Source organism: Marmota monax, unplaced genomic scaffold (assembly GCF_021218885.2).
Source record: "Marmota monax isolate L192 unplaced genomic scaffold, Marmota_monax_Labrador192_F-V1.1 WCK01_AAM20220418_F8-fsc00099, whole genome shotgun sequence".
Classification (NCBI taxonomy): Eukaryota; Metazoa; Chordata; class Mammalia; order Rodentia; family Sciuridae; genus Marmota; species Marmota monax.
The window spans coordinates 1,601,442-1,621,309 of NW_026692126.1; the positions used below are offsets into that span (position 1 = coordinate 1,601,442).

A 19,868-nucleotide genomic window follows, 5' to 3' on the forward strand; every position below is an offset into this window, starting at 1 on the left:
GTGTCCCTCCAAAGTAAGTATCGTGATCTCATTTCCCTCCAGTTAAATGGGCAATATCTGGCAAAGCAGGATTGAGAGGCTGGTGTGAATGAGACCCATGCCCAGAGCCCCTTCCAGAACACTGCAAGCTTTTCCTCGCTGAGTTAAGGTTGTGTTCATTTTGTTTATCTCCTCAGACCATATATTTTGGATATTTCTGCTGGGCCTGGCCACGCCTCAGTGTGCACATTAACAAGTCCTTGACGTCAGTCCTGTGGGATCAAACACACAGAAACCAAGCCAGCAGTGGAGCAGGGCTGCAGGCCCCCCATGGTCTCCATTACTCTCCCCCCGCCTTGCACCCTCCTTTATGCCACAGATATAATATCTAATTTCATAGTTTGGCCATGAAATTTAATAATGCTTAAACCAGTAAGCATTTCCTGAGCATCTGCCATGTTCCAGGAGCTATGCTGGGTCAGAGTAGGATGCAGATGAATCCTGCCTCACCGCAGTTCCAGCTGCTGGTGGGGCACTCCAGTCCTGGCATCGCCAAGGGACGGGAAGGTGGCCTCGAGGGAGGGGGTGGGGGCTTCCTCACGAACACTCTGGAGCTGCAGGCTCATGAGGATAATAAAGCACAGGCCTATTTTTAAATTCTCCACATATAGGGCGCCCCTTTGCTTCTAGCTGGTGTGGGTTTCTCACTCTCTTCGTGCAGGACAATCCCCTTTATTAAGCTTGGGCCCCAGCCACAAGCAAAAACCACTATTTAAACAAGACTTTCCCTTACCACCCACAACACTTGAACATATTAGTAAGGTGATGCGACCTAGTGTGACCTTTGAAGACAGGCACAAAGGCTGATTGAATTGTTAGGATGTGCTTGACTCAGAAATACAGTTTGAAAGGAATGCGGGGGTATTTACACTTTGGTGGTGTCCCCAAGAACGTCCAGCTGTTCTCCCTCATGGTGATGACACTCTTTGAGGTCTCTGAGGCCCTCTCCCTAAAAGAATTAAACACCACATCTGATGCTCCTGCTAGAACCCCAGGCAAATTTCCCTCTGACCCCCACAACCTGTCAGATGAGGGACCCAGCTCTCTTGGCCACCTGCAGGCTACCAGAGGGTCTCTCTCTGATTTCTAAATGGACCACACCCTATCTAGAGCTGAAACTCTTTATTATTTTTTATTTAACTCCAATTATAAATATATCACATATAGAAGCATGTTCAAAATATATATGTGAATGGATCCCATAAGCCTATGGCTCAAGTAGGACGCAGGACACTACTAGCACCTTGGAAGCCACTAACATGCCCCTCCCTGGTCCCCTCCCTGATCCCTCAAGCTACATTTTGGATTTCACTCTGTTGTTTAGTTTTTCAAATTTTGTGTACATTTCAAAACACGCCACAGTTTAGCTTAGCCTGCTTTGACAGCTATGTAAATAGAGTTACACTGTGGTGTCTCCAGCAGCCCAGTCCTGTGCTCCTTGTAGCTGTAGCTCATTCTCACCTTGAACAGTGTTCCATCACCCGAGCAGGCCACCGCTGACACGTTCCACTGTGGCAAACAGTCATGTGGGCAAACATTCCAGTATGGGGCGAATGCAGACAGTACTGTCCTGAACTCTCCTGAATGAGGTCCTGGTGCATCTGGGAAGGATTTGCTAGGAGTGGAATTAATGGGAAGTGGGTGTGGCCGCGTTCAGCCTTACCACGTACAGGCAATGGGTTTTCCCTCAGTGGTTGTGTAAGTTTTCTCCCATTTCTCTTGGGACTTATTCTCCCCATCACTACATCACACCTTCCCCAATCAGGTGTGATGGCATTTTCCTGAACCCCAGCAACTCCAGAGGCTCACGCAGGAGGATTTCAAGTTCAAGGCCAGCCTGGGCAACTCGGCAAGACCCTGTCTCAAAATAAAAAGGGCTGGGGATGCAGCTCAGTGTAGAGCACCCCTGTGTTAAATCCCTAGTACTGCGCGACACACACACACACACACACACACACACACACACACACACCCTATCTTATCCAAACTAAGGAATAAAATAGTTCCTGGGTTTAAAAACAAAAACAAAATAAAACAATAAAGAAAACTTTCTCTAGTCTTAGGTCAAATGACATTCTCCTATATTATCTTTTAAGTGATTTATGGTTTGTTTTTCCCTTTACCTCTTTAATCCTTCTAAAATTGACATTTGAGTAATGCTGGAAGGTTAGGATCCAATTTTACTTTTCCCCAAATGGATAAACAGTTATTCCAGCACTATTTAGTGAGCAATCTATTCTTTTCATGCTAACCTAACCTGCAATGCCACCACTGAAATAAGAAGTTTCTATATATGCACGAGTAACCTTTTTAGTCCATTGGTCTACTTTTCTTTCACTGCCTCAGTAACTCACTGTCTTAATTACTAAAATTTTATAACAAATCTTAATGTCTAGTAGGGCAAGTCCTTTTACTATGTGCTTAGTTTCAGAAATGTCTTGGGTACTTTTAGCTTATTTTTTTCATATTTATATTAGAATCATATTGCTAATTTCTACTAAAAATTCTGGTCAAGGCTGAGGCTGTAGTTCAGTGGTAGAGCACCTTCGTAGCATGCATAAGGCCCTGGGTTCATGCACAGGAATGTGCACACCTACTCCCTCCCCCCACACACACATACACATAGACACACACATACACATAGACACACACACACACATGCAAAGAAGAAGAGGAGAATAAAAGAAAAAGATTCTGCTCAGGTTTTGATTAGAATTGCATTGAATCTATGGTTTAATCTATGGGTTAATTTGGGGAAGAATCAACATCTTTTTGATATTGTGTCTCCCTATGTAAAATCATGACATATTTATTTTTTTGGGGGGGTTACTAGGGACTGAACTCAGGGGCATTTTACCACTGAGTCACATCCCCAGCCTTATTTTGTGTATTTTTTTTAGAGACAGGGTCTCACTGAGTTGCTGAGAGTTTCACTTTTGCTGAAGCTGGCTTGATCCTCCTGCCTCAGCCTCCAGAGTTACTGGTATTACAGGCATGCACCACCACGCCTGGCAGACATATTTCTTTATTTAGTTGTCTTCTTAAGTAGATTTTATTTATTTATTTTTCTTTTTTTAAAAAAATTTATCTATTCTAATTTGTTATACATGACGGCAGAATGCAATTCATTTTATGTGACACATATAGAGCACAAATTTTCAAGTCACTGATTGTACACAAAGTATTTTCACATCATTCATGTCTTGATACGCGTACTTAGGGTAATGAGGTCTAACTCATTCCACCATCATTCCTACTCCCTTGCCTCCTCCCTTCCCCTCCCTCCCCTTTGCCCTATCTAAAATTCTTTTATTCCTCCCTACAATAGATTTTAATAAAATTGTTTGATACTATTCTTAAATATCTTTAAGATTATTAATTATTAGACTAACTCCTAAATCTATTTTTATTTTTGATTACTACTGAAAATTGTATCTTTTGTAAAAGCTAAAATTTCTAATTTACTATTGCTGTTGTATGGTGACTTTCATCTAATGATGTTGAATCCCATTATTTTCCCAACTCTATTATAAATGTTGATGATTATTCTGCAAATCCTGACAAGTACTCTGTGTAGACAACCATAGAACCTACACAAATAAGTTTTCCTTCTTGCATTCCAAACCTTAAACTTGTTGTTTATTTTTCTTGCCAACTCCACTAAGACCTCTAATACCGTGGTAAAGGTAAGTAGTGATATGGGCATCTTTGCCTTGTTCTTGACCTGAAAGATAATGCTTTCAATATTTCAGCATTAAATATGCTATTTATTTTGGGTTTTTTGGAATTAAAGAAGTTTCCTTCTATTCCTGGTTTGCTTAGAGTTTTCATAAGAATGGATGCAAATTTCATCAAATATTTTTTATTTATAGATTTTTGCTTTTATTCTATTAATAAAGCAAATTATATTAATCAATTTCCCCGATTAAATGCATCTTGTACGCCTAGAATTCATCCAACTTGATCATGATACATATCTTTTTTGTACATTGCCAGATTAGGTTAATATTTTCTTTCACATTTTTCCATTTATTAATGAGCAAGAAGGGGGTGCAAGTTTGCTTTCTTACACTCTGGGGTGTCCTTGCCACACTCTAGGTTGAGCTGGGTGACCCGTTGGCCACCCCAGCTGTTGCCCAGGCTGATGATAAACTGATCTGGGGTATCAAGGTTCTGGTAGCCTCATAAAAACGAGCTGGGGAGTTTGGCTCATTCCATTTTCTGACAGTTGTGTCTAAAGGACTTATCTGTTCCTTGAACATTTGGTAGCAGTCATCGGTAAAGCCATCTTGGCTGGCTATTTCTGAGGATGACTTGTAACTGAGTCAATGTCTTTGGTGGCTACAGGATCCTTGCACTTTCTATTTTTCCCTGAGTAGGTGTGGAGCTGAAACTCTTGTCCCTCTCTAAGCAAAAGATCTTCTTGTTCCTCTTGTTTTACTCAGAACTCAGTACCTCTGAGTTCCCTGAGTAGGAGCTCCCATTTGAGATAAAGATGGAGAGGTTTCTGGTTATCTCTTCAGTCTGACCCCATCTCCAAGAGTCTCTGAAGAAGACTGAGTCAGATGCCACAAACCAGCAGCTTCCCCAGAGGTGACGGCAATGGAGGCAGATTTTGAAGGTCCCGTGGTGAAGCTAAGAAACTTCTGGCAACATGGTTCATCTGGAGGCACCTCACCTCCTCCCACTGGAGGGATCCACGCATTTCCTCAGGGATCTCCAGAGGATCCAGGCTCAGTAAACCAGCTCCCTAACTCCTCCTTCCTTCCTTCCTTCCTGTCCTGAGCCCCCCCCCCACACCATGAGAAGAACCCTTACATTACAGGTTCTTCTCAAGTGGGAAAGGCACCTGTGTCCTTGGCTCTAGGGCTTACTGTCACTCAATTTGGGTGAACCATAAGGGACCCTGGCTGAAGGAGCAATGTCATGTAGAAGGTGGCAATGCATTTCAGAGAGAGCCACGGCTGAAAGGATCATGAGGCATATTTTATTGGGAGTGGAATGTGGCTCAAGGGTCCCCAGCTACTGCTCTGTCCTTGTCATGCTTTTTTCTGAGCAAGCCACCACCTGGTCCAGGGTGGATTGACCACTAAAAAGCCCTCTTTGTGCTGGTTCAGCTTTCTCCCACTCCCCCGTGTCCAGGCATTTGGGCAACAAATGTTTCCCACACACGTCTGAAGGACAGAAATGCTCCTTCAGAGGCCCAGGGTCCTTTCTTTTGGGACTTGCCAGGTTTGTTCAGGGCTTAGGGGCGGGGTGCGCAGAGGCATTCCTGTCACCCCCCTGCCTTCCTTGGCCCCACCAGATGGCGTTTTGGAAGATCTTGGGAGCTTAGGATGGCCCCGATCTCACTCCACTCCCTTCTCCAGGGTGTCCTTGTCATTCCCAGCTGTTACCCAGGCCAATAATAAACTGACACGCTGGGCAGCCAGAAGCCGGGGCTTAGCAGAACCCACCCTCCCTGTCTTCCAGTCCCCCACCCTATGAGTCCCTCCATCCCTCGGAGACCACACTCCATTGGGGGACAGTAAGACAGCTGCATGAGAAGGGGAGGCATCTAGAAGAAAAGTCCACGAGGACCCAGTGCCCATCTCTCCTTGTCCTGCCCCAACACTACTTGTCCTTGACCTTCCTCTGGAGCAGGGCAGCTGGGCCACCAAGGAGCCAGCCCATCCCCACAAGCCCAGACCCACCAGCTAGTGATCTTGTTTTCCCTGAGTTCCCTCCTGGCATCTAATTTGAGATCCTCACACTGTAGCAGTAGTTCATATGACCTTATTTGGGCATCTCTAGGGGTGGAACTCTCCACCATCTTCAGGTTTGAAGTGGGTTTTCTGGTGCACCCCATGTGGCTTCTCTGCATTGTGGTGAAGTCCTCCACTGCCTTCTGGCGTGTGGCTTGGGCCTCCTTCTCTCCACCTGCCTCGCAGAAAGGCAGCCGTTGAGTAGGAGGGGATTTGACTCCCCTACATGAGCCAGGGAAGGAGGGCTTCATGCTCTTCATCTGGGACCCCACAGTCAGAGCAAGAATGTCAGCCTACTAGACTCTGAGGCAGCCTTTAGCCTTGCCTCCCTGTGTGACCTTGAGCAAGCCACTTCCCATCTGGAGTCCTCAGGTTCCTATTGTACAGTGGGCAGGTTGGACGAGGTAACCTACTGGCCACAGCTGCTGCCAACCATTGTACTGGATCACGAAACAAGAAAGCAAGGCAGGGCCGATCCTCTAGTCAGCGCCAAATGCTGCCCCTCATCCTGCTCTCCCAGACAAAAGGCCCCTGTCAGTATGAGCCTCGAGCTGGATATGGGGACTTGCTCTCTCCTCCCTGTGGTGCTGCCACACACATGGGCACGCACACAGGAACCTTGTCCTTTCTTGGTCAGGCACAAGGGCCTGTAGCAGCGGGTGGGCAGGGCAGGGGGATGGGTACACATCTGACACTCCACTCAGTGCCAGGGCCTGTCCCTATAGGTTACGCTGGGTCCCAATCTCCATCACCTGACCCCAGCAGGCCTTCCTTTCCCTCCAGTCCACCTGTGCTACCTTGCAGTGGCAGCCAGACAGCAGCAGAGCTGTGTCCAGAGTATCCCTGGAGTGACTCATTGGCCTCTGGACAGCATCCAGACAGCCCCTCCTCAGCTGGCTGGTGGAGAGACCTTCTCCCAGCACAGCAGGCCCCAAGTGCCTCGAGACAATCTCTCTCTAATCCTTTAATCCAGTTGTGGGAACCATTTTCTATTAAAGGACAGTGACTTCAGTGGAAAAACCTAATCATCCAAGGCCAGATCAGTGTATAAAATTACTTATTTTGGTGTCGACGCTGCTGTTCTTTCTTTTTCATTACGAGAGGTGCACAAAGCACGAAAAAAACACCTGATTTTTTTTTCAAGCCAGACAGAAACCATCTGAAATGAACATGAGCAAGACAGGATTTTAAAATATATCTTTTAAATTTGGGGCAGTCGAACTGACTTGAAAGAATATAAGGGAAAGTGAAAGTGAAAAATCATGATGGAAGAAAAAAAAAACAAGAAAAAGGTGAAGGGCAGGGTGGGGGGAAGGGAGAGGAAAGAGGAGAGAGCAAACAGTTCCTCTAGGCCAACTGCTAGCTCACCACTCCGTGGGCTCCATGCTTCTGGCCATCCCTGACCACGTGATGCTGGCTTTCAGATTCTTACAGGGTGCCCACTGTAGAGTCAGCGTGGATAGGTGCTTACTTGTAATATTATATCATTTAATCTTCACAAGAACTCAAAGAGTAGGTATTTTGCAGATGAGGAGAATAAGACCCAGAAAAGTCGCTCAAGTTCACGTACCACTGATACTGAGCATCAGCAGTCAAATCCTCACTCAGAGCAGAGCTCCTGCCCTTCACATGGGCCATCTCTTGTTGGCTTCCTCACCTCAAGCTCTCTATTGAACTGCCCCCCGTCCTTGCTCATGTCCCTGGTTCCCCAGGCTGCAGCCACTCTTTCCTCCCTTGTGTTTTGTGGACTTGATCAACCCATCCCATCTCCTCTCCCCGACCTCCAGCTCTAAGGGAGCTGCTGCCTTCTGGACTGCCCCCGCCCAGACCTCCCCTCAGCCCATCAGCTCATCCTCCTGCTCTCCTCTTCAGAGCCCTTCCAAACACCTCCCAGGATGCCATCACGTCTCTCTGACATTTTCATTCTGGTACTTACCGCTCTGCGACGTTTTCCTCATCTCCGATGATCTTTCCTTTTACTAGAAGAGAATCTCCAGTACTCAGAATGTTTATTACTTTATCTCCAGCTCCTAACACCATTTCTGGAACACAGTGAATGCCTGAAATATGCTCATTGAGTGATCGAAAAAGCAAACTGCTCTCTAGCCCTTTATAGACTCTGTTCTTAGCTGTCTGAGGAGTATTTTCACCGAGAACCAATAAATCAAGTCCTCGGTTGCATTTCCTATATCAGCTTGAATCAAAATTCATTCCTTTCACAAGCATGCCCAAGCTCTCAGCTGAGGCTGTGGATGGACATAAGTGAGATTTGACCCCAGACTCCAGGCTTGATCTTCTGCAGTGGATGGAATCTAGAAGCAGGGAGAAGGCATGCCAGCGAAGTATGATAATTCTGGATGAAATGAGCCATAAGCAATGAAAAAGAAGCAAACCAGACATTTCAAAGGAAGGAGAAAGGCTGTCTGGTTGGTGACAGTAGGGGTTAAAGCATTAGGGTGTCAGCACAAAGCCTGGGCCCTGAGTAAGGGTCAAGCCTCACTGTAGTCTCAGGTAGTCAGACTGGAGACTCAGAGCCAGGACCCCCAGGGCACATCCAGCCTGGAGGGGTGCATCCAGGAGGGAAGCAGCCCAAGGTAAGGATACAGAGAGCTTTAGGCAGGTTCCAGGACTGCACTTGGCCTCAGGAGAGAGCGAGCCTGGGGAAGGGGGGTTGGCATGACCCAGGCAGCAGGTGCAGCCCGTCAGGAGCTGGTGCTCGTGTGGGGGCCTCTCCTGTGGGCATGAGGGGGTTAACCTTGTTTTTCTCTGAGAGGCTCAGTAGGAGCAGATTTCTCTTTTCTTCAAGTGGTGTGAAATCTAAGCAGGTCAACATGCCTGATTTCTCAACAGCAGGAAATGAAGCAACCATTTTTTTTTTTTTTTTTTTTTTGAGAAAACAACCCGCCTTGATGGAGGGCAAAGCCCCAGACTGTGGTCATTTTTCTGTCACATTAATCCTGGTTTTAGTAAACAGTTCTCCTAAGGAGGCTAGCCCGACTGAGAAGGGGTGGGCCTGGGTGTCTAGTCGTGGGGACAGACGGAAATGAGGATGGGCAGGTGGCCAGACAGTGGGAGTTGCAGGGGGAAGAAGACCAGGCTGTGTGGGGACAATGGAAACTGGACTTGCTGGGGGAGGGGAAAGGAAGGTACATCTTGGTGCCAGGGGACTCAGGGGGTCTTGAGGGAGGAAGCCACATATGGAATTGTTTCCAGCCTCTACACCCTTGGTTTCCATCTTTCTGAGGCCCCTGTCCCCTGCTACAGACTTGCCCATACCCGCAGTTTCCAGGACCAGGGACCACAAAATTTTCTTCTAGATCCTTCTCTATAAATACTTGACCATGTCGTAATGTTATTATGGACTCATACTATTCCTTCCCTGCATGGAGGGTGAACCCTTAGGGGTAAGACATTGTTCCCCTCCCCAGTGCACCCAGATACCCAGATGCTCAGCACATGGAAGGGGGCCTGCAGGAGCTGTATATGGGGAGTTGAAAGAAGCAGCCGCAGTCACACCTCCTCAGTCTCCTCCACCTGGTCTCTAAATGTCAGAAGACCTCAGGCTTGGGCCTGGGCCTAGGCCCCTCCTTTCTCAATGAGATCATGGCTTCCACAGCTTTAAATAGTACCTTTATGCTAATGAGTCCTACATTTATCTACCTCCTGCCTCCAGCTTCTTTTTGAGCTCCAGAGCTCAGGTGAAGCCCGAGCAATTCACCTTGAATATGCCCCAAACAGACCCAGGACAATAAAGCCCACCCCCGCCACAGGTGCTCTGCTCTAGGAAGTTCCCCAACCTGTCCCCGTTGCGAAAGGTAGGACCCCAAGGTGGTTCCTTGCTCCTCTTCTTCTCCTCTCACCAGTAAGTTGGTTGACTTTCCCTCCAGTGACCGTCTACAGCCTGCTCCCTCCTCTTCACTTCCGTCCCATGGGCCTGGTGCAGGCCAACCTTATCTCTTGTCTGGACCTCATGAATAGCTACTCCTAGCTGAGCATGGTGGCTCGTACCTGTAGTCCCAGTTACTCGGGAGGATGAGGCAAGACGTTCCTTTTAGCCCACGAATTTGAGGCCAGTCTGGGCAACATAGCAAGACCCCATCTCAAACAAATAAAAACAAAAAAACGGCTATTCATACTGTGGCCTCTTTCATCTGCCTCCCTCTATGTCTGTTTGCCACAGAACAGCAAGAGTGACTTTCCAAAACGTATGTCCTATCCTGTACCCTGCTTAAATGTTCAGGGAGATTCAAGTCACACATAGAATAAGATCCCTCAGTGGGGCTGGGGTTGTAGCTCAGTGGTGGAGCAACTGTCTAGCATGTACGAGGCCCTGGGTTCGATCCACAGCACTACATACAAATAAATAAATAAAGGTATTGTGTCCATCTATAACTAAAAAGACCCCTCCGTGATTAACAAGGGCCCCCTGACCCAGACCCTACTGTTGAGAGCCACAGCCGAAGGGGCCCCAGCAAACTTCCAGCTGCCAGCAAACTTCCAGCTGCCGGCTGACGATTGGCTCACAGCAGCCCCAGCAACATCTAGCTGATTGGCTCCTCTGCGGTGATGCTCATTGGACTGTTTCCCTGCCCTTTCAGACCACGGAGCTGCTCATTGGGGGACTTTTTTGGCTCCGCCCACGTGACCCAGCCAATCGGCCTCAAGAGCAGGAGGATTGTGGGAGGTGGTGAGAAGCTTGTGTGGGAGAGAGAGGCTTGGGGAAAGCCGGTGGTGGCAGTTGAGGCTCTGAGGGTTTTTCCTGAGAGACTATTTTCTTTGTCGTGTGTGGTTCTAAAAATAAAGTTAGTTTCTTTTGACAAGTGGCTCCTGATTGTGCCCAGCCAGACTGCGGCATTTGGTGGCTCGCACGGGGAGCGACTGAGGGTAAGTGAAACTGCTCGCCCCTGAGGGCAGGGCGAGAGGATGGGTAGCCATTTTAAGATTCTTCTTTTGTTATTTTGTTTCACTTTTGTTTTAAGTTGCCTGTCCCTGGAGATGAGTGAGACGGAAGAAAAACCGCTCACATCTGAGGAAAAACTATTTACGTCTGAGGAACAGATAGGGAGAAAGGACGGATGCCCATGTCAGGAGGATAGAAAGGCTATAATGACTTTTTGTTGTTCCCTTTTTATTTCATTCTGTCTCGGTTTTGTTTGGCGTCATCTTGTTGGGTTGTATTATAGTAGAAATACGGGATCAGAAATTAGTAAAAAACAAACTGAAAGAGTGTTAAGTAAATTGTTAGAGGAAGGAGGCATCCCAGTAAAATCAAGAGCAGTCAGGGCATACGTTGATACAATACAAAAATGTAGCCCATGGCTTTTTAAGGAGTTGTTGTTAAATATATCACAATGGAACCATCATGGTGAAGATTTAAAAAGAATAGAAAAGAAAAGCCCAGGGACTCTGCCAGTTGGCACATTGCCATTGTGGACGTTCATATCTTGTTTGCTTAGTCCAAAGCCTTCAGTTCAGACAATGGTAGAGGAAGGAGAAGACATATTGATTCAAGTAAAAGAGAAGGTCTCTCAAGTTAGTCAGACAGAGAAAGAAAGTGTAAAACAGAAAAAGCCATCAGGGGGAAAGGTACAGCAGGAGACTGCTACTAACACCTTTCTATCACCAGAGGGTGTAAGTGTCCAACCAACAGCACCACCTCTACAGGAGACTGCTACTAACACCTTTCTATCACCAGAGGGCGAAAGTGTCCAACCAACAGCGCCACCTCCATATGCTGGGAGGCCCCCAACCCCCACAGTTGATAGTTGGGATCCTGAGACAAGATCTCAAATATTAACATGCCCTGTATTTGAGGCAGGAGGGCAGCGATTTTACCAAGTTTTAAATTTCAAAACAGTGAAGCAGCTAAAAGAGGCTGTAACAACCTATGGTCCTCAAGCACCCTTCACTGTAAGCTTGGTCGAATCCATTAACAACTTGAACATGACGCCAGCAGATTGGGCTAATATGTGTAAAGCTGTGCTAAATGGAGGACAATACCTGTTATGGAAGGTTGCCAATGAGGAATTTTGCAAGGAGACGGCTAGGCGAAATGCAGCAGCTGGTTATCCTCAGAGAAATCTAGATATGTTGTTAGGAAAGGGACCTTATGAGGATCAGCAGCAACAAATTGCATATGATCCTGGCGTATACGCACAAATTGCTGCAGATGCAATTAAGGCATGGAAGACTTTACAAGGACATGGAGGTTTACAAGGTCAATTATCTAAGGTAATACAAGGAGCTAATGAACCTTATGCTGAATTTGTAGATAGGCTTATTCAAACAGCTACCAGAGTTTTTGGGAATACAGAACAAGCAATGCCATTACTAAAACACCTGGCTTATGAGCAAGCGAATCGTTGGTGCAGAGATATCATTAGACCATGGAAACATGAAGATTTAAACACATATATTAAATTATGTAGAGACATTAATGAACAAGAGCAAGTCGTGGCAGCTGCAGTAAAACAGGCTTTAGATGCCAGAGACATTAATGAACAAGGGCAAATTGTGGCAGCTGCAGTAAAACAGGCTTTAGATGCCAGGCCAAGAACATGCTACAATTGTGAACAAACAGGACATTTTAAAAGGAATTGCCCCATTGGAGGAGGGTTTAACAAAACTAGGTATCAAAGGAGTAGAATACCAGGTATTTGCCCACGATGCCGTAGAGGGAGACATTGGGCTAATGAATGCCGTTCTCAAACCACCATAGAGGGTACTCCATTATCAAAAAACGAACAAGGACCAGGTGTTTATCCACGATATCATGGAGAAAGGCATCGGGCTCCATTGCCAAAAAACGGACAGGGGGGCCCAATGCTCCGGGGCCCAAAACCACAAATATACGGAGCACTGGAGGAACCCAGCAACCCCATCAGGGTAGTGCCCAGGACACATTGTCCATCAGATCCCTCATCAGACAAACCAGAGGGAGCGCAGGGTTGGACATCTGCGCCTCTGCCAGAGCAGTACTAACTCCAGAGATGGGAGTTCAAATCATTCCCACAGGGGTGAAAGGACCTCTTCCCAAAGGAACAGTAGGCTTATTATTGGGACGCAGCTCTTCTACTCTAAAAGGACTTATGATAAGTCCTGGGGTAATTGATCCCGATTATGAAGGTGAAATAAAAATTATAGCCAGTTCTCCAAAGGGTATATCAGTAATTTCACCAGGAGATAGAATAGCACAGTTACTAATAATACCCAGCCTACATGATAAATTTTCCAGTCGTACTGTAGAAAGAGGTTCCAAGGGATTAGGCTCCACAGGTGTAGATTGGGCTATGCTTTCTTTAAATTTAGATTCTCGCCCCATGCTAAAACTAAATATTCAAGGACATGAATTTAATGGGCTACTGGATACAGGTGCAGACCTTAGCATCATCTCTCGTCAAGAATGGCCAAAACATTGGCCATTACAAGAAGCCACTCAAACGCTTCGAGGCCTAGGAGTGGCGACTAATCCCCATAGAAGTGCAATGGTATTAGATTGGAAGGATCCTGAAGGATGTGAAGGAACTATACAGCCATATGTATTGGATCATCTTCCCGTAAATTTATGGGGACGAGATGTCCTAGATCAATTAGGTTTGACATTAACAAATAACATCAACCAAAATGCACCCACTATTATGACTAGACAAGGTTTTAGGAAAGGAAAAAGATTAGAAAAACAAGAACAAGGTATAGCAGCACCAATACAAATAGATCAAGGAACAGACAGACATGGGTTGGATTTTCAGAAAGGGCCACTGAGACAATAAAAATTACTTGGAAATCAGAAAGACCAGTATGGGTTCCTCAGTGGCCCCTGACTAAAGAAAAGATACAAGCAGCCCACGACCTGGTCAAACAACAATTAGCAGAAGGACATATACAACCTTCTGTATCTCCCCATAATACTCCCATTTTTGTCATCAAAAAGAAATCTGGTAAATGGAGATTATTGCAAGATTTAAGAGCCATTAATAATGAGATGGTTATTATGGGACCTGCTCAATCAGGGATTCCTCAGTTGTCTGCTTTGCCAAAAACCTGGTATGTTTTAGTTATAGATATTAAAGATTGTTTTTTTTCAATTCCAATTCATCCTGAGGATAGTCCACGTTTTGCATTTACTATCCCTGCACTGAATCATGAAGGTCCTGATCAGAGATATGAATGGAAAGTACTCCCTCAAGGGATGGCTAACAGCCCAACTATGTGTCAAATTTATGTTAACAAAGTAATCCAGCCACTTAGAAATCAAAATCCTGAACTACAAATATTTCACTATATGGATGATGTATTATTAGCACACAAAGATAAAAACACATTGCTAGAATGTTATGCCACACTTACAAACTTATTAAAAAATTATAATCTAGAGATAGCAATAGATAAAGTACAATTAAATTTTCCAATTAATTATTTAGGAGTTCTATTATCCTCAACCATGGTCCGTCCACCAAAAATTCAAATACGAGTAGATCAACTCAAATCACTTAATGACTTTCAAAAGTTATTAGGAGACATAAATTGGATAAGGCCTTATTTAGGTATACCAACAGGAGAGTTGGGACCTTTATTTGATATCCTAAAAGGTCCATCAGATCCAAATTCACCCCGAATGTTAACGCCTGAAGCAAGAAAGGCATTAAAAATCATTGAAACATATATGGAAAATATGCATTTGGATAGAATTGATATAAGTTTGCCTTTATTATTTATTGTACTACCAACAAAAAATATTCCTACAGGAGTATTTTGGCAAGAAGGTCCATTATTATGGATACATTTATCTTATTCTCCTAACACTATTCTTACTAGGTATCCTGAGGCTGTAGGACAATTAATACTCAAAGGAATAAAAGCAGCAAAGGGAGTGTTTGGAATTTCTCCCAATAAAATTATTACTCCATATACTATGAATCAAATTGATGAGTTAGCTAATGAGTTAAGTACTTGGGCAATAATCATGTGTAAATCTAATGTTTCATTTGATAACCACTTACCATCTAATCCTTTATTGTCTTTTTGGTCATTGCATCCTGTAATTTTTCCAAAAATGACAAGAAAAACACCTATCATAAATGCTCCAAATATATTCACTGATGGGTCAAATAATGGTACAGCAGCAGTAGTTACCCCTGATCAAACTTTTACATTTTTAGTACCCAAACAATCAGCTCAAAAGGTAGAGCTTAATGCAGTTTTACAAGCTTTTGTGATGTTTAAAGATTCTGTATTTAATTTATTTTCTGATAGTCAGTATGTAGTTAATGCTATAGTATCTCTTGAAGATGCTGGTAGGATTTCCCCTTCTTCTACTGTTTTCTCTTTGCTTTCCACTATACAAAGTCTAATCTGGGACAGAAAAGATCCATTCTTTATAGGACATATCAGGGCACATACAGGATTGCCTGGAGCCCTTAGTTTGGGCAATGATTTAGCAGATAAAACTACACATGACATACATATTTTCTCTACACTAGAAGAAGCTATAAATTTTCATTAAAAGTTCCATGTCAATGCTAATACTTTACAAAAGCGTTTTAAAATAACTAAGGAACGAGCTAGACAAATAATAAAACAATGTCAAAATTGTGTGACCTTTTTACCACAAGTTAATCTTGGAGTCAATCCTAGAGGATTGATACCTAACCATATTTGGCAGATGGACGTCACACACTTGCCAGAATTTGGAAAATTAAAATATTTGCATGTTACAGTTGATACTTCTTCTGGATTTTTGATGGGCTCCCTTCATGCCGGAGAAAAAACTAAAGATGTTATAGCTCATTGCTTACAAAATTTTGCCACTGTGGGTGTTCCAAAACAGTTAAAAACAGATAATGCCCCTGGTTATACTTCTACCTCTTTTAAACAATTTTGCTCAACATTTGGCATTACTCATATAACAGGAATCCCATACAATCCACAGGGACAAGGCATAGTTGAAAGAGCTCATCAAACTATTAAAATGTACTTATTAAAGCAAAAAGAAGGAATTGGGAAGGGGTATATATTGCCCAAAGATAAATGTAAAATAACCCTTTTTACTCTAAACTTTTTAAATTTGGATTCATCAGGACTTAGTGCTGCGGAAAGGCATATATGTCCAAAAAATGTACATAAGCCCAAGGTACTTTGGAAGGATATTCTAACAGGACAATGGAAAGGTCCTGACCCAGTAATTGTCTGGAGTCGAGGGTCTGTTTGTGTGTTTCCACAGGGAGAACAGCAGCCGATTTGGATTCCAGAGAGATTAACCAAGGTCCTGACCCAGTGATTGTCTGGAGTCGGGGGTCTGTTTATGTGTTTCCACAGGGAGAACAGCAGCCGATTTGGATTCCAGAAAGATTAACTAAAGCGATTTCTACAGACCAAAAAGAAGATGATTTGGCTCAAATCCATAACAACTGATATCCAAAACTCCAGTTTGGCTATTCTTACATCTGCAACAGAACCAGGATGCTTTTTTCAATATCTATTTTATTATTGCCCTTTGCCATATCATGAAGTTCTATTTTGTTTTTTGAGCTCATACAGACCTAGGTTAATGTTTTGCTGATCAGTTCTATTTTTTGACTATAGAGTTTTTAAACATTGCAATGGAGATTTCACCTGTAAAATGTTATAAGGCCTTTACTATAATGTTATGTGTTGTATGTATTATATTATGTGTGCACACTTGTGTTTTGTGTTATATGTTTGAATGTACGTATGTCCATATATCATATATGATGAGCGCTCATGATAAAATGGATCCAAATATTTTTTTTTCACGTGATTTATATGGTTTAATTTAAATTGGGTAAACAACTGTTGAGGATTGTTTTAATATGTAAACAAAAAAGAAGGTTAACAGATCTGTTTGTTTACTTTTACCTTTCCTTTTCATTATATTTAATAATTCTCTTAAAGATAATGTAAATTGTTAAGAAAATTGTTTTCTTTTAGTGCCTTCTGTAGTGTTACATAATTTTTTCTTTAGCCATTATTGCCAGAATTCCTATCTTCATCCCAGTGCCGGTGAAGACAATGTAAATTGTTAAGAAAATTGTTTTCTTTTAGTGCCTTCTGAAATGTTACATAATTTTTTCTTTAGCCATTATTGCCAGAATTCCTATCTTCATCCCAGTGCTGGTGAAGTCAAAGATAAAACCAATCTACAGCTTCTACAATAGCCATCACTGAACTGCTTGCAGAACTTGCCTAGACACATTGTGAGCTCACCTGTATGCATTGTGAACTATCTGTTGGTGCAGCGACTTATGGTAGTGTTGGGGTATTTTTGCTGATGATGTCACCGGTGGTACAATTTTTCAAAGGAGCCCTCAATTGGCTTAATGTCATGGCATTTTGCATCCTCCTCTACTAGTGATGGTCTAAAATTTGGGGGCCAACAGAGGTGAGGCAAAGAACCTCACCCCCCCACAGGTGCAAAGGCTTATCCACAAGTATGGCTGTATGCTGGACCGGTAGTCAGTGACGGGTATGATCCAATTGCAGTGGTACCAACCTAAGACAGGAGGCTGACGCCTAGAGGTCAGTTCATCCGATGACGGGTAAGGACCATATGTTGAATTGGACTGCCTAACAGGCACGGTCCCTAAGCCACATGCTTGTTGTTTAAACAGAGAGGGGGAGATGTTGAGAGCCACAGCCGAAGGGGCCCCAGCAAACTTCCAGCTGCCAGCAAACTTCCAGCTGCCGGCTGACGATTGGCTCACAGCAGCCCCAGCAACATCTAGCTGATTGGCTCCTCTGCGGTGATGCTCATTGGACTGTTTCCCTGCCCTTTCAGACCACGGAGCTGCTCATTGGGGGACTTTTTTGGCTCCGCCCACGTGACCCAGCCAATCGGCCTCAAGAGCAGGAGGATTGTGGGAGGTGGTGAGAAGCTTGTGTGGGAGAGAGAGGCTTGGGGAAAGCCGGTGGTGGCAGTTGAGGCTCTGAGGGTTTTTCCTGAGAGACTATTTTCTTTGTCGTGTGTGGTTCTAAAAATAAAGTTAGTTTCTTTTGACAAGTGGCTCCTGATTGTGCCCAGCCAGACTGCGGCACCCTACCACTCTCTGCACCCGCCTGTTGCCTCTCTCTGCCTGACTCAGTCTACTCTAGCCACATTGCTTGGCCCTCCCTGGGACCTTGCACGTGATATCCTCCATTTAGATGACTCCCGCTTCTTGGCCTGCCTCGCTCCCCCTCATCAGACTTCAGCTTAAGCCTACTTCCTCGGAGAGGTCCCCTGACCCTCCAAACTAAAGCGGGTCCTCCTGCCCTCTTCTCACCAGACATGGCGTAGCCCAGCATCTGGTACCTAATGGGGGCTCAGTAACCCTTTCCTGGAAGAATCTGTGTGGCAGCCCTTGGTCTCAGGCAGCTCTAAGAACATTTTTTTCTCCTTTTTTTTAATGGCAGCAGGAATTTATCCACCTCCTCCCTTATTTTTAAATTTTCTCAAAACTACCCACACCAACACCATATTGTGGTATTTCTTTCTCCTCCTGAACTAGTTGCAGAACTGGACAGAGGCTGGCGACCCACTTCCTACCTGTCCCTTTCCGTTTTGGGGTTTAAGCACCAGGCACTGCAGGGAAACAATAGGAAGAATGGAAGATAACTGACCAGAAGAGGCAGAGTCCAGAGACCCACCGATTTCCTACCTTGATCTATAGTTAGCTCCTGACTTCCTTTCTTGGCAAGATCTCTACAGTTATCTGGGACAGCAGCGATTTCAACTCTTGAGTTCCATTGTCTGACTGGGCCTTGTGAATCTCGCTCGAATATAGTCTTTCTGTCCCTCTTCTCCTCCTCTATCTTCCCCACGAGGGCAGCCTTTCTTATGCAACCCACTTGTTCAGTGTGGAAAGAACCGAGTCTGGCTCAAGTCTTGTTCTACCACGTGAAATCTGCATGGCTTTGGGCAAGTTCTTAGTCTTCTCCAAGTTAAGTTTGTTGTTCCTAAGAGAAACGACCAATATTTCCATTCCAGGATGCAGCATGAGGTGCTGGCATAATACGTGTCAATCACTTTATACCAATCCTGACTGGTTCTAGTCCCCCAAATGAGAAGACTTGAATATTTCCCAGAAATGTGATTCCTTAACAAAAGCAGTTTGACCTGAGTTTAGCTATGCTGTAGTCTGAGGATATGTAGTGGATAGGAGGAGCACGGGAACGAGTTGCTGTTTTCCACCCCAAAGAGCGTTACTAATGTAAACATGACAATCGTGGCCATTTTGGATTTTTCCCTTTAAATACTTGTTCTTTGTACTTGAAACTAGTTCCATCTGAAAGCCCACTGACTCCTTGTGTTCACACTTTGTGAGTGAATGTTTTCTTTCCTTTTCTAAATGCACTAGTCCCTGGTCCTCCTCTGATAGCTTATTTCTTAGCTATGGGCCACCTGGCACCTACCAATGCAGTCAACAGACACATGGAACCCACAGTGCACCCTTCTATGTTTGGGCCCCTGGGAAGCCCTGCTCACCCTCCTCTCACTCCTCTGAGGACAGCTCATCCAATGATTTTCAAGTCTGCTCCTGGTGATGGCTCTGGTGGCACATGGCCAAGGGGCCCACGTGGGTAGCATCAAGAGTGGAACCTGGGCTTGAGGCAATGACCAGGCTTTAAGTGACTTCCGTCAGGGGCAGCGGGCCAAGTTTCTGGAATCTGATTCCCCTGAGTAGTCTTTATGGGTGAATGTATTTTTCTGAGAATTCTGATACTTCTCTGCATCTAAGAATACAAGGTTAAAAGTTTGTTTGGTGTCTTTAGGATAATTCATAGAATTCTCTGCATTACATGTCTCGTGGCCAACAGGAGCTTTCCTTTTATTCTCAGCTCAGAGCTTCCTTCCTCAGCCCAAAGTTCTCATTTTTAAAGTCCCTGTGGTCCCAATAGCTGTTGATAGTTACAGAGGTGAAATTCCTGTACCAAAGATGAAAGGAGACAAATCAGCTTTTATTTAATTTCCCTAATCAAATGATTCAAGCAGTAATGTCCCTGTGGATTTTTTTTTTTTAAATATAAAGTTAAAAAGGAGACATTGTGTTAGGAAGCATTAGGGATATTAAGGGATTGTCTTGCTAAATT

The 19,868-nt window shown here is 44.4% G+C and overlaps 1 long non-coding RNA gene across 1 annotated transcript in view; it reads right to left on the reverse strand.

The window, feature by feature from the left end:
• The window catches only part of LOC124106103 (uncharacterized), a 22,178-nt gene extending 3,388 nt beyond the window's left edge, over window positions 1-18,790 (reverse strand). Inside the window, exon 1 of the long non-coding RNA XR_006855989.2 lies at window positions 18,437-18,790. This is a non-coding gene — a long non-coding RNA (uncharacterized LOC124106103). The remainder of the gene's footprint in view (window positions 1-18,436) is intronic.
• Between the last annotated feature and the right edge of the window lie 1,078 nt (window positions 18,791-19,868).